The sequence below is a fragment of the Xenopus laevis genome, chromosome 7S, assembly GCF_017654675.1.
Source record: "Xenopus laevis strain J_2021 chromosome 7S, Xenopus_laevis_v10.1, whole genome shotgun sequence".
Lineage (NCBI taxonomy): Eukaryota > Metazoa > Chordata > Amphibia > Anura > Pipidae > Xenopus > Xenopus laevis.
In genome coordinates this window covers 59420536-59433279 of record NC_054384.1, presented here as the reverse complement: position 1 = coordinate 59433279, position 12744 = coordinate 59420536, and the positions used below count along the sequence as shown (strand labels likewise).

The following is a 12744-nucleotide window of genomic DNA, read 5'->3' as shown; positions in this document are numbered from 1 at the left end:
AAAATCAGACATTAAGGCTAAAGGCACATGGGTCACTGGCAGAGAAAAAGCTGATCTGCTGTCCTCTCTATCTTTGTGCTTACGTTGTGCACTGACCAATTGTTGTGCTTGCTGTACACACATTTAGCTTTAATTATCTGTATGCTGATGATACCCAAAAATATTTTTTCCACCCCCTCATTAACCTCTGAAATTGAGGCTCAAATCTCTAACTGCCTCCTAGCTATCTACAATTGCATGAACCAGAAACACCTGAAACTCAACCTAACAAAAACTGAACTAATTATCTTTCCACATTAACCTGGTCCTACTCCCCCATTTACTATCACTATTGATGGCATGCTCATTTCCCTGTCAACTCAGGGTCAATCTTTGACTTTTGACTCTCATGATATTAACACCGCTGTCAAAACTTGCGCAATATTGCCAAAATCCGTCCCTTTCTTTCACCTGCTACAGGCAACATGCTCATGCATGCTCTCATCATATTTTGATTAGATTACTGTAACCCTCTTCTTACTCGCCTCCCTAACGCCCATCTCTTCCCCTTTACAGTCTTATTAAACCCTGCTGCCAGAATTCTCCTCTTCTCATCCAAAAGAGTACAAACCCTTCCCCTGCTGAAGTCTTTATCATGGCTTCCCATTAAACAAAGAATAACTCCTCTTTATAACCTTCAAAGCCCTTCACTCCTCTGCACCCAACTACATCTCATCTTTTGTCTCTCTATATGCTCATTGCCAAATCCTCTGATGCTCTCCGAGCAACCCAACCACTTCGATGCACCCCCCATTACTACTGCTGTTTCCTACATCAAACCCTTCTGTTTTGCTGCACCTTATATTTGGAATGCCATTTCTGAATTTCTTTCTGAGAGAATCTACCCTCAATGTATTAAAAACTATACTCAAAGACTACCTCTTGAAGCTCTTGCATAACACATGAACTGGGAACTGGCACTTATATGGCAGTGTCACCCACTTTAACCTACAGCACTTAATATCTCTCCGATTTCTGTCTGTAAGTTACCCTCCCATGTAGACTGTAAACTGTAACAGGCAGGGACCTCCTTCCTTTTTGTCTCCTTGACAATAAGCAATTGATATGTATTGTAACTATACTTTATAATTATGTGTATTGTATTGTAATGACCCCCTGTTTCTTATACTAATTTATTGTTCTGCTGTACAATGCTTTGCCTTTAAGGAGCGCTATACAAATAAAAATATACATACATACATACATACATACATATATACATAAATACATACTACTCTGAAAAAAAAAGTTACTGGTCGATGCTGAATGCCATTATTGGTCCATCTTGCTATATTTTAACTGAGTTTTTTTATTGATTTTATGGCTGAGGTAACTGGTGACTTTACGATAAAATGGGGGGGGGGTGGAAAGCACAGAAAAATAATAAACATGTACCAGCTGGGTCTCATTTAAGACATAGTTCACACACACACACACACACACACACACACACACACACACACACACACACACACACACACACACACACACACACACACACACACACACACACACACACACACACACACACACACACACACACACACACACACACACACACACACACACACACACACACACACACACACACACACACACACACACACACACACACACACATATATATATATACAGTGTGTATATATATATATATATATATATATATATATATATATAGTCAAATACAAGAGTCCTCTGCACTCAACCCATTATCAATATATTTAAGACAGCAACATTTTGTGCATACTGCTACTAAAAAATGCCTTCCCCTTTAAACAAAACAGGGATTGTTTGTCCATATATTTCAATATATTTAAGCTGGCCAACTACGTCAAAGTCATCCCATATCTGGCCAGTCCTATGCTCAATTTTATCTGATTCATTAAGAATTCTATGGCTTCATTATACATTTTACAAAGGGACTAGGTATTACCTGCAACTTACTTGCTGCTTTGAAAGTAAACCTCCATATATAAGAAACCCCTGCATTTATGGGTCTTCACTCAACCATTCGTCACACTGTTTTATATTTTTTTATATTTTTTATCTGTATTAGGTTATTGGATCACAGTCAAGAATGTGAAATCATAACCACCCTTCAACTGAATTTCCTCAGAAACCTGAAGGTATGTATTTGCATTGGTTGCCCATAAACTGGAAAATGCGTGGGTGAGGCATTTTGGATAAACGCTGCACAATTTATAACATGTAATAATGAGTGGAAAGTGTGGACAATTCTGTTATGTGGGGCTAGGGATGATGCAAAAAATGGGCTCAATTTGCATGAAGAAGATAATGCCATGCTTAGCACTTCAGTACAGAATATGTCTATTGAGATCTAGGAGCAGTTTTAGTACTACGACAAATTACAAACATTCGGGTTCTGATGTCTGCTTTGGTTGTGGACAATGTTTTTACCAAACATTTATGCAGATATTCCCAAAGACATCACCTATATAAATAAATAAACACTAACAGCTGTTATAAAACAGGACATGGTTCATTATCTACATTGTAATATAACCTAAAACTAACATAATGCTAATCTGATCACCCTCCTGGCTACTTTAGTAAGGCTTACTCAGGACTCATGTAAGTTGAATTGGCCCTCTCCCTGGTGTAAAGGAAGGGTTTCATAAATTAACATACACAAAGAAAGATCTGGGAAGGAGTCTTTGTTAAACAAGCAGGGCTGGAACTAGGGGTAGGCAGAGTAGGCACGTGCCTAGGGTGCAAAGCTGGAGGGTGCCAGGCACGTACCTTCTCTGCAGCCTACCCCATGTCCAGTCCCCACCCTCCCCGACTGCTTGCTCTTTCTCCCAGTCATTCTGAGCTTTCGCTCGATTTGCACATGTGCGCACCACGTTGATTTGTGCATGCACGCTCAGCCGGCGCCACGACTGGCCAGGTTGCCTATGGCACCTAGCCGGCCTGGCCCGTCTCTGTAAACAAGCTAGAACCTCCTTCACCCTTATGCTTGCACAGACCAATACTCTCTGTGTGGGGAAGCTGTCAAAAATATGGGGAAGCTGTCAAAAATATGGGGAGGCTTATCCTACTTTCCTACACAGACAATAGTTTTACAACCAGTTAAAGGAACACTAACACCAAAAAATTAAAGTGTTTTCTATGCATTTAAATATAATGTGCTGTTATCCTTCGCTTTAAAAAAAAAGGTGTGCTTGTTTCAGAAACACTACTGTAGCATTTATTAATAAGCTGCTGTGTAGCTATAATGGCAGGCATTCAAGCTGAATAGGGCAAAAGGAACATTAAAGGAAAACTATACCCCACTTTTTGACATAAGCTCATTTAGTTGAGAGTTTGTAAAAAAATGCATAAACACTATCTGAAAAGAAATAGAAAATAAAAATGACAAGTGCATAGATCAGGGATGTAATTTGATGGTTTCAGAGAAAAAGTATATGTGGCAAACTACTGAAAATGCACACCCACGCCAGGCCACCTGCATAATGGGCTGCTGCTAACAAAAGTGAGAGGGTTGTACACTAGGAATATAAGGCTATAGACACACAGGCTGTTGGCTCTGGCTGTTGTCAGCCTGCATATTTTTGGAGGCTGAGAGAAGCAGATCTGCTCAGTGCCCCTGATTTGCCACTGATTTGAATTCAATCAGCCTGTGTGCAATCACACACTGACATCAGCGTAACAGACATGAATGTGTGACAAACATGAGTGCACATAGGCTGATCTGATTCATATCAGTGGAGCAGGGGCACTGAGCATATCTGCTTCTCTCAGTCTCCAAAAATATGCAGGCTGACAACATCCAGAAAAAAAATATTTGCTAATTCAATTCCATATTTCTCCACAGACTTCAATTGAGTTTTCATTAGCAATGAAATACAGCTCATCATCTGGCCCATAATGCATCAGAAATATCAAAAAAAAAAATTAAAAAAATAGATCATTGTTTTTAGACCCCTCAGGAAAGCTTCTCTCCTGCTGGAGTAGCACATTCTGCACTGGAGTTGAATCTGTCAGTCAAGCAGGAGAGAAGCTTTGCTAAGTAGGAAAGACATATCATAACTTTGACCAATAAGGAAAAAAAGTGCAAATCTTTTAATTCATTACGGGCCAGATTCAATATAGCTTTTTTTATAGTTATAAAAACTATAAACAGGCATTTACATGTTGTTAAAAGTGCTTTTTATTAAGCATTTTTCATTCTAGGCCTTTCCTTGTCTTTTAATATAATCAGGCCCTTGAACATATACTATGAGGGGAAAAAAATTAAACTGCACTAATAGTAATAGTTGGTTGTCAGCCCCATTAACACAGACAATGGCTTGAATATGGACAGAATGATTCTGTTATTGGTTTGCTAAAACCAGACAGCAAGAAAAAAAAAATCCATAAATAACATCCTGTATAAAACCTGTGCCTCTGAAGATGCAACAGTAGCTCCCCATATCCTTTTCTGCTGATTCACTGCACATGCTCTGTGCTGCTGTCACTTACTGATGTTAGGGACCAATCAAAATATACAGTACATACAGAATATAAATCTCACAATATAAGGCTGATTAGTTATTAATACAGATAATTACTACATGGCAGCACAGAAACCAGTGCAAGTAGCATCAGCCCTGTAGCATCAGTTTATATTACAGGCCAACCTAATTTTCTGCTTGATAATTTGCAACAAACCCTAAGCTTAGCTTCTCAACAGCTGCTCAGAGCCCACTGAGCATGTGAGTGTCGCAGACACTTTCCAAGATGGGGATCCCCTGTGATAAGTTTGAAGCTCTGGATCATTGCTGCTATTGAGAAGCTAAAAACTTTAGATTGGTGCAGTAAATTCATGATTTAAAATATGGCATTTTTAGCCATATTCATTTTTAGGGTTTAGTTCTCATTTTAAAGGAGAACTGCTGTGACAACTTTGAAGGCCTGGACCATTACTACTATAAAAATGCTGAACCTTTAGGCTGGTTCAATAAATTCAGTATATAAAGTATGGCAGTATTCATTTCTAGGCTTTAGTTCTCCTTTGAATCAAAGGTTGAAGGTAGTTGTTGCTAGCAGCAAGATGATCAAACCCTATAATCCTCAAGCTACTGCTTTAATGGAGATATAGTAGGAGATGTGCAAATACAAAGGAAACAGAGAGACATAGGTGGGTCATTTTAAAGAGGTAAAACGTGAAATAAAAATTAAAACTTGAAATAAATTTTTTTTATATACATTTAAAGGAAGGGAGAATATAATACTAGGAGATGATGCTAACACTAGGGGGACAATTTATTAACATTGGTAGAATGTGTTTAGTAGAATAAACTAAAAGTTTTTTCATATAATTAATTAATCCATTATTTTTTCATAATTTGTCAAGCATAAAAACCATAAAATCTATAATTACAAAGTATGCCAAGTAAAAGCTGTCAACGTCATGTGGAAGCCAATGCAAGCTCCTTTTCTTTTCTTGCAAAGATCAGCCTTTTGTTTGTGGTTTTAGAGGTTTTTGGAGATCAAAACTTTCTTAGCTGTACTAATTTTTGCCATACAAATGTGTTTTTTTCCGGTGGTATCTTTGTTTGTACTTTTTGTATTTGGTTCTTTTAATAAACTAAAAGGCATTCCTGATTTTAGAGGAATAGAGTTTAATCGTAGTTTTAAAACCATCTTAGAGGAGAATTCAACCCTTTAACAAACAACTCTGTACCCCCCACCCCACATAGACCCCCTACCCTAGCCTAACTTCTCCCCAGGGAAATACCCATACTTTATACTTACCACTCAGGGCAGATTCTGGCATCGGAGTTCCATGCAGCCATCTTCCAGGTTTACGTGTCTTCTTCTGTCGCTTTGGCAATTTTTGTGAGTTTTGGCGCATGCCCAATTGTCACAAATTGCTTTAACTGTGCCTGTATAACAATCTCCCACTCAGCTAGCCAAAGACCCGGAAGATGGCTGCGTGGAACTCCAATGCCAAAATCTGCGACAAGAGGTAAGTATAAAGTATGGGGCATTTCCCCAGGGGGGGGCAGTTAGGCTGGGGGGAGGAGGGAGGGAAGGAGTCTACATGCGGTGTGGAGTATGGGTTTTTTTTAGTTAAAGGGTTGAATTCTCCTTTAAGCCACTAAAATGAGAATGCTGATAAATCAGCACCCATAAGTCTCTTTTGTCTTCTAAACTCATAAGAACGTTTTCTGTGATATTAAGGAATTGTTTAGTTTTATGCTAACTCCTTTTAAATTTGAAACACAAAATATTTTCCTTCTTTCTGGTAATGGAAAAATAAACCACTGAACCACTATAAACTCCTTAGGAGCGAGAGGTTGGAGCCTTGAGGATGGGCCTTGACCACTTTTAGAAGAATGCTCTGCCATCAGCACCAGGCAATCTTTTCTTGAATCTGTGCTAGAATTTCTCCATATGGTATGTTGCACTGGGAAAAAATGCAGGCCTGTGAGCTGTACATTGAAAATATGTATGCTGGGTCCTGCAGGCCAGTAACTATTAAGTAAGGCGTGGTTGTGCATTACGCAGGCTGATAAACGCTGTCACCTTGGTTTTCCCAGGCTGATTTGGCAGCATATTGGCCAATGTCTGGGGGCACTCCTATAGGCTAGCCAGATCGATATCTGTTAATTGGGCCAAAGTCATATAACATATATCATTTATTATGGATAAATGTCATATTTCTTTTAAACAGAAATATATACAAGACGTTTGTACTGTATGTTCAGCCCATGTCTGTCTTGGTTTCCTCCAGGTACTCCAATTTCCTCCCACACTACAAAAGCATACAGGTAGGTTAAAGGATAATTAAACGCTTACTAAAAAAAACCCTACCCCCCTACCCTACGTAGACCCCCTCCCTCTAGCTGCCCCCCCCACCAGGCAAATGCCCCCAACTCTTTACTTACCCCTTCATGCAGATTCTGTCCAGAGGAGCTCATCTTCTTCTCTTCGGTAATCTTCGGAATGAGATTGGTGAAGTGTCGCATGCGCCGTTGGAGCAATTTTCTGTTCTGCAACAACTGCGCATGCGACGAAACTGCCGAAAATTACAGGTCTCATTCCGAAGATTAGCAAAGCGGCTGAAGATGACACAGTGAACTCTGATGCCTGAATCTGCATGAAGGGTAAGTAAAGAATTAGGGGCATTTGCCCGGGAAGCAGCCAGGCTGGGGGGGAGGCAGGTCTATGTAGGGTAGGGCGGGAGGGTTTTTTTTATTAAGGGTTTGGTTCTCCTTTAATGGACTCCTGATAACATTGGCCTTACTATGTGTAAATGTAATAGAGACCTTCGATTGTACGGTCTGCTTGGACAGGAACAGGTGTAAATGATGTATAACCTTTGAAAGCATTGCAAAAATTTGTTGGTGCTTTATAAATACCAGGAAATAAATTTAAAAAATAGAAAAAAATTATTAAGTCCTTGGAACAGGCTCATTAAAATTAGCTTATATGATATGTTGCTGCTGATTTAAGGACATAATAAGCAAAATGCACAAATAGGTGCCCAAGGCCACAGAAAGCTTACATTCCCTGACTCCGTTTAATGGTATTCTGTCCTGATGTTAAATTTTATTAAACCAATAAATGTATTTTTGTATTTGTTATGATGGTGTCAATGCAGCCATCCCGTCATTCTGCCTGGAACAGAGCCAGCACTGCAAAACAGAACTGCATTCAGATAAGCTATTTTATTATTCAATGCAATCTTTCCATATCGCAAAGCCCAACTTTGCTTTCTTCCGCTTGGGTACTTTTGTCATATCTACCACTATGTGGGACATGGGAGCATTTTTAGCAATGGAAACAATCTTGGTTTACTTTGTTCTTTACAATGCAGAAACCATCTTCAACTTTCCAGGTAACTTTTTAGAAGAGTATGGGTGATCTGTATATGATGTATCTGGGGCTAAAGTTCCTACTGTGTATGTATATATTTTAGATGTCACCCAATGTATCTCAGATAACCAAAACAAAAACACTTGTGATTACTCATGTCAATCCAGCATAATCACCGGAAATGTGAAAGAAGGCATTTTTTCATGATTAAAAATTAAGTGCATAATATGTGTTCACATGTGCTACATTTGGGCAAAAAAGCTAATTAGCAAGTAATATGCTCTTTTGCTTATTGAGCTACATGTTAAGGGCTCTATATATAGGAACAATTAAAATGATGGGCTTTACAAAAGATATATGACCACTGTGAAAGAGAATCCTATTAATGAATTAAAAAAGGGAAGTAAAGGCTCACCATGGTATATGTTAGGTCTAGTTGCCAATGTTGTGGACCTCTAGCTACAAGGGAAATGGTCTAACCACAGAAGAATACAGTGAAGGACTGGTCTGTTGGGCTACTGGGACTTTCCCTACTGACCTGGGCCTGTTGACATTTTTGAAGCATTAAATCTTTTCTAACTTGTATTTCATTTATTTCCAAGAGTGAGAAACATAGGGAAGAGTTCCTTTAGAAGTCTGTAATGGGCTCATGGAAATTTACTGCCACAGATTAAGCAGGAAAATCCAGGGAGGCTGTTAATTATATAGAGCTGGCAGGGGTCGTTTCTCAAAGCATTTGCATAGTGTAAATGGGAAAGCAAGAGCTAATAGATAGGGATGTCGCGGACTGTTCGCCGGCGAACTTGTTCGCGCGAACATCGGCTGTTCGCGCTCGCCGAATGTTCGCGAACGTCGCGCGACGTTCACCATTTTGGGTTCGCCTTACCTGGCGCTTTTTTTTGACCTCTCACCCCAGACCAGCAGATACATGGCAGCCAATCAGGAAGCTCTCCCTCCTGGACCACCCCCACACCCCCTGGACCACTCCCCTTCCATATATAAACTGAAGCCCTGCAGCGTTTTTTCATTCTGCCTGTGTGTGCTTGCAAGAGCTAGTGTAGGGAGAGAGCTGTTACTGATTTCACTGATTTCTTTGAGGGACAGTTGATAGTAAGTTTGCTGGCTAGTAATCTACTTGATACTGCTCTGTATTGGAGGGACAGAAGTCTGCAGGGATTTGAGGGACATTTTAGGGTAGCTTTGCTGGCTAGTAATCTACCTTCTACTGCAGTGCTCTGTATGTAGCTGCCTGCTGTGGGCACTGATCTCTTCTGATCTCATCTGCTGACTGCTGTAATAACCCAATAGTCCTTGTAAGGACTGCTTTTATTTTCTTTTTTGTTGTTTTACTTTGCTACTTTAACAGCCAAGTGCTATTAGTCTAGCAGTGTTGGGGAGTGGGACTGGTGTGCTACTGTGCTGCTCCTAGTAGTTCAGCAGCACCAACCCGAGAATATTTTTTTTTTTTAATATACATATAATTTTTTTTTTATTTTACTTATCTTACTGTTCTTTAAGGTGTCCAGTGCTGTTTGCTGTTCTTCATAGTAGTGCACCAATAGTAGTGCACTTGCAGGCATTATTTGCCCAGTGGCCATCTAGCTGTGTGAGCTTTTTCACATTCTGTCTAAATATCAATAATAATACCGTCTCCAGAAACACCACCTGAGTGACGTTTTTCAAGCAGCAATAATATATTCCGTATCCACCACTGCTGTAGTGTATACGTTGACCTTGCAGGCATTATTTGCCCAGTGTGTTCTTCATTTTCAAACCAATGCCACTTAGCTGTGTGAGCTTTTTCACATTCTGTCTAAATATCAATAATAATACCGTCTCCAGAAACACCACCTGAGTGACGTTTTTCAAGCAGCAATAATATATTCCGTATCCACCACTGCTGTAGTGTATACGTTGACCTTGTAGGCATTATTTGCCCAGTGTGTTCTTCATTTTCAAACAACGGCCATCTAGCTGTGTGAGCTTTTTCACATTCTGTCTAAATATCAATAATAATACCGTCTCCAGAAACACCACCTGAGTGACGTAGTGTGATTTCTGCCCTTTACAGCACAAAACGCAGCGCTGTGTCAACAATGGATTTTTTAGAAACATATTTGCCCTTGATCCCCCTCTGGCATGCCACTGTCCAGGTCGTTGCACCCTTTAAACAACTTTAAAATTTTTCTGGCCAGAAATGTCTTTTCTAGCTTTTAAAATTCGCCTTCCCATTGAAGTCTATGGGGTTCGCGACGTTCGCGAACCGTTCGCATTTTTGACGCAAGTTCGCGAATATGTTCGCGAACTTTTTTTCCGACGTTCGCTACATCCCTACTAATAGATTCTTCAAACAACCATATGGTAAAAAGCACAGGAATTAAGATGTTCCAACTGTCTGTCTGTCTGTGCTATAATATGCAGTCTGCTTGTATCCACTGTATTGCTCTTTTCTCTTACACAGCTTGTACTAGCAATAATACAACAAATAGAACATGCAGGAGAGCACAGCTGCCCACATAGAATTAGTCCTGAATGTGTCTTTTTGGAAGCAGATGCTCTGGTTGTTGTGATATCTGTATGAATAAAATATATCCCATAGACTTCAGTGAACTGCCATATTTCTATTTATATATCTATCTATTTTTAAATAATAATTTTAACAGTGAACTTTTCAAACATTGGGCGACCAGGGGTTTTCCTCAGTAGGAAGAAAAGGTTTTAAAAATGTTTTCTTAGTATAAAGGTTTTCTGAGGTATAAAGCCTTTCATGCTTTGTCCCTGTTGGGTCACTTAATCATAGGCTATATAGAGTTGATGCAAGAAATACAAATAATCTAAAAGAATACAAGCAAATTGAAAACATAGGTTTTTATAGACAGTCAAAATTTCCATAGGTTCTTTGCTTTGAAGCAATGTTTTACACAATCACTGTTGCAAAGAACCCAAAGTTTCAAACCTAAAAGAGATTGTGAACAAATAAAAGCAAACTTTGTACAGCTAATCATTTGAACAAATACAGTAAAGTAGTACTATAATAAAATAAAGGTTACTAAGAATTTCCTCCATAAAGCAATAGTGCAATTTTCTCGTCTAGACTCACAAGGGTATTAGTGACTGTTCACAGTACCTGAAAAGTTTCATTACATTCTATTAGTGTGCATTCCTTCTAAACTAGAAATGCTGTAAAACAGGAAAGGCTTTGATAGTAGTAATGGGAGTGCAGCATTACATTATGCTGTGCATTTAATTAAATAGTGTCCAAGCCTGTTATTGTGTATACATCTGTGTTAGTTAACTTAGATCTTTGCCTCCTGTCCTGTCCTTTAATCTGTCCCTGATTGTGAATTTGTCTCAAATTGTCCTTACTGTGTTCTCTGATCTGATTTTGCAGGGTTCCTGGCAGTCCTACCACAGAATGTTCAGGGCCCCTAAAGGGCATTGTAAAGACCAGTGTTGTCAGGGGCTCCACTGTTTTACAATAGAAAATGGTCTCTGCCTCCCATGGTTCCTAGCTACAGTAAAAGTAGGTTCTCAGGGAAGGTCTTGGGTCATCATCACTGAGATGACTCCACCATGTCAATAGGGTGCTTTTGGATTAATACCAGGATAAGTAACTACTGACTTTTTTCAAGTTTCTCACTGCCTAATATGTGGTTCTCATTTGGCTGTATAAGGTAGATTTAACACACCCAAAAATAAATACTATTCTGTAGCATAGAACAAAATGCGACTTGCCTTATATACTACTGTGGTATCCAACTGCTGAGTGGAAAATAGCATGCACAATTTCACTATATGCTATATTTTTTAAACGATTAGCACTTTATCGTGTACTTGTAAAAGGTCTTCTAGTTAGTATATATCTTTGCTTTTATAATTATTACAGGAACTACAGGATTTATTACCAAATAATGAATAGTATCATACTCAACAATTTACAAAGTAATTATATTGGCTGCAAAAGATGTTTGGTGACATCATTAACATCTGGATGACATGACACACAGGGTGGGGTAAAAAGTGCTTTTGCCAGAACGGATGACAGAACTAAACAAAACCAAACATTTAATAGTTATGGGCAAAACTTGATTTTATATCAGATTTCAGAAATGTAAATGCTTCTGCCAGTTTAAAAGGAAAGGGTGGATGCAAAATTCTTTTGGAAATAAAATGTAATCTGTCTGGATAATATTCCTAAATACACTTGAATAATTGTCTGTTCAGTTACAGCAATACTGCTGATAATGTGTGTTGTGGGCTGAGATTTATTTTTTTATTTACTGGTTATGTTTATTGTTATTGGTATGTACAGGTATAGTATCTATTATCTGGAGTGCTTGGGACCTGGAGTTTTCTGGATAAGGGTTCCTGTAATATACATATCCATTCCTGCTAAATAATTTAGCATTGGATTTAGCTTTTTATTACTGATCCTTCTATTTAGACCCTCTCCTATTCATATTCCAGTCTCTTATTCACATTAATGTATGGTTGCTAGGGTAAGTTGGACCCTAGTTACCAGATTGGTTAAGATGCAAATTGAAGAGCTGCTAAATAAAGAGCTACATAACTCAAACACCACAAATAATACAAAATTAAAACCAATTACAATACAAAATTAAAACCAATTACAAATTATCACTCTCTACATCAAACTAAAAGTTAATTTAAAGGTGAACAACCCCTTTTAGCTTGGGACAGCAGCTGGTCACATGTTCTCTTCTTCTTGTTTCTGTACAGAGTGTGTGGAAGACTAAAGGTGGCCATATACGTAACAAACAAATATGATCTTTCTTGGAAAGGTTCTTTCCAAGAAAGATCAATCGTTTCAGTACACACGTGTAGAGCTGAATCGTCCAATATACAGGTAGAAACAATAGA

At 38.8% G+C, this 12744-nt stretch overlaps 1 protein-coding gene across 1 annotated transcript in view; it reads left to right on the top strand.

The window, feature by feature from the left end:
• LOC121396419 (CMP-N-acetylneuraminate-beta-galactosamide-alpha-2,3-sialyltransferase 4-like) overlaps positions 1–12744 on the top strand; it is a 123887-nt gene that overhangs the window by 23552 nt on the left and 87591 nt on the right. Inside the window, exon 2 of the mRNA XM_041571300.1 lies at positions 2096–2165. The gene's annotated coding sequence lies outside the window, so the exon portion shown is untranslated. The remainder of the gene's footprint in view (positions 1–2095; positions 2166–12744) is intronic.